The sequence below is a fragment of the Phyllostomus hastatus genome, unplaced genomic scaffold (genome assembly GCF_019186645.2).
Source record: "Phyllostomus hastatus isolate PE091 unplaced genomic scaffold, TTU_PhHast_1.1 phas_contig_29, whole genome shotgun sequence".
Taxonomy (NCBI): Eukaryota; Metazoa; Chordata; class Mammalia; order Chiroptera; family Phyllostomidae; genus Phyllostomus; species Phyllostomus hastatus.
The window spans coordinates 7,997,659-8,000,592 of record NW_025333835.1 but is presented as its reverse complement, the minus strand read 5'-3'; positions in this window follow the sequence as shown (position 1 = coordinate 8,000,592).

Below are 2,934 nucleotides of genomic sequence, written 5' to 3'. Positions count from 1 at the left end.
CCCCACTATAATTGTGTTGTTGTTAATATCTTTCTTGAAGTCCTCTAAGATTTTCTTTATGTATTTGGGTGCTCCTATGTTGGGTCTATATATATTTACAATATTTATGTCTTCTTGGTGGATTCTTCCCTTGAGTATTATGAAGTGACCTTCTGGGTCTCTCTTTATGGCCCTTTTTTGGAAGTCTGTTTTGTCTGATATGAGTATTGCTACCCCAGCTTTTTCTTCCTGTCTTTTTGCTTAGAAAATTTGTTTCCAGCCCTTCACTTTCAGCCTGTGCAGGTCTTTTATCCTGAGGTGAGTCTCTTGTAGGCAGTATATGTGTGGGTCATGTTTTGTTAACCATTCAGCTATTCTATGTCTTTTGACTGGAACATTTAATCCATTTACATTTAAGGTTATTACTGATAGGTACTTATTCACTGCCATTTATGTATGTGTATTCCTTCCTCTCTCTCTCTTTTCCTTCCCTTCCTTAAAGCATTCCCTTTAGCATCTCTTGCAGAGCTGGTTTAGTGGAGGTGTATTCTTTTAGACTTCTTTTGTCTGGGAAGCTTCTTATTTGGCCTTCTGTCTTGATTGAGAGCCTTGCTGGGTAAAGTAGCCTTGGTTTCAGACCTCTGGTTCTCATTACTTGGAATATTTCTTGCCATTCTCTTCTGGCTTGGAGTGTTTCCATTGAGAAGTCACCTGTTAGCCTTATTGGGACTCCCTTGTATGTTACTTCCTGTTTCTCCCTTGCTGCCTTTATGATTCTCTCTCTGTCTAGAAATTTTGCCCTTTTAATTATGATGTGTCTTGAGGCGGGCCTCTTTGGGTTCCTCTTGATTGGGACTCTCTGTGTTTCCTGGATTTGTGTGACTTTTTCTCTCATCAAATTAGGGAAGTTTTCCATCATTACTTTTTCAAATAGGTTTTGTATCCCTTGCTCTTCTTCTTCTCCTTCTGGTATCCCTATTATACGGGTATTATTACGTTTCATATTGTCTTGCATTTCTCTTAATCCCTCTTCATTCTTTCTGAGCCTCTTCTCCTTTTCTTGCTCTTTTTGGGTGTTGTTTTCTACTTTGTCCTCTAGCTCCCTAATCTGATCTTCTGCTTCATCTATCCTGCTTTTGATTCCTTCTACTGTGTTCTTCAGTTCAGAAATTGTATTCTTCATTTCCTCTTGGCCCTTGTTGAGAGTTTCTATTTCCTTCTTTATGTTGATATATTTTGGAGTGGGATGGTTGTAGCTTCCCTGTAGTTTCTCGTAGCTCATTGTCAGTTCATTGAGCTTCCTGATAATCATTGTTTTCAACTCAATATCTGATAGTTGAATTGCCTCTATTTCATTTAGCATTCTTTCTGAGGCTTCCTCCTTTTTCTTTATTTGTGGGTTGTTTCTTTGTCTCCTCATTGTTTGGGAGATTCTTCTTGTTAGCCTCTGTTTCTTAAATTGATCTGTTCTGATTCCCTGTGATTATGGTGTGAACTTCTGTGGTAGAATACCTGTGAGATTTAGTGGTGCAGTCTCCTTCGTGTATCCTGTTGTTCACAGCTTCCCCCTACTCCATTTTGTGATCAGTTGGAGGAGTAAGGCAAAATGGTTTAAGACAGCAAGACAGTATTCTATGATATTTACAGTAGCAGCCAGTAGGGAAGAGATGGGACATCCTTTCACTACATATATTGTTAAGTGTGATCTTTCACCCCACTAGCCACTTTTTAGAAAGGATGGAAAGAAGATAAGACTCTTATTTGGGAGGAAAGAATTTTTAGTTGGATCTAGAAAGCTGTGAGGCTGTGGGAGGTCAGATTCTGAGGTAGGGTGGGAATAAAGATTAGTAAATAGGAGTAGTGTGTAAATGAATAGAGACAGCCCCCACAATAATATAGTGCAGGAAATTGCGAAGTGGGCTGAGATCAGGGAGGGGTGTTGAGTAGTATTTACAATTTTATGAACTAGGTCTTATTTACAGTAATATTAAAGCAACAATCATGTGGCAGAATCTATGAGGTCTAGATAACAAGAATAGAGTATAGAACCGTGAGAGGTGTACTAATGGAACACAAATGAAGAACAGTAAATTATCAACACACTGTGACTGAGATAACGGGGGGAACCTATCAAATGACAGTTTAACCATACAAGCAAAGAAGATTATACAGAAAGAAAAAGAATACCAAAATACAATTAAAATAAAAAATGTTAGAAAAGTGAGAAAAAGATAATACAAATTTGCAGTAACTTGCAGTCTCAAAAACAAGTGAAAAAAAAGCAGAAGATGGAATGCAGTAGAGACAAATTTGGAGTGGACTGAATAATACTAGGATGAAAGGAAGAGAAACATAAGGACTTGAGAGATATAAAAATAGTAAGAATTAAAAAATAAAAAGTCACTTAAAAAACAAGGTAAAATGAAATAATCAAACAACAACAGCAGCCAAAAAATAAAAATAAACCTCTTGTTGGTTTCTAACTGGCCAAACCAGTTTTTTTTAAAGATTTTATTTACTTATTTTTAGAGAGGGAAGGGAGAGAGAAAGAGAGAGAGAGAGAGAGACATCAATGTGCGGTTGCTGGGGACCATGGCCTGCAATCCAGGCATGTGCCCTGACTGGGAATCTAACCTGTGACACTTTGGTTCACAGCCCACGCTCAGTGCACTGAGCTTCGCCAGCCAGGGCTCCAAACCAGTTTTTCTGGTCTTGCTGGCTTCAGCAGACTGAGGGGTGTTTGGAACGCTTTTCACTCTTCCCAGTCAGAACTCAGTCAGTCTCTGGGGTACTGTCCCCAGGGCCAGCAGCACGCTCTCCCCAGAGCCGATCTGACGTGCCCCTGCAGGACCCTGGATGTGGGTATGGGTGCTCCCAAGCACTTTCTCCAGAGCTCATTGCAGTGGTCTCCTGGGCTCCGGGGCCCCACAGAGCTCCTGGGTCTTTTCCAGGTTC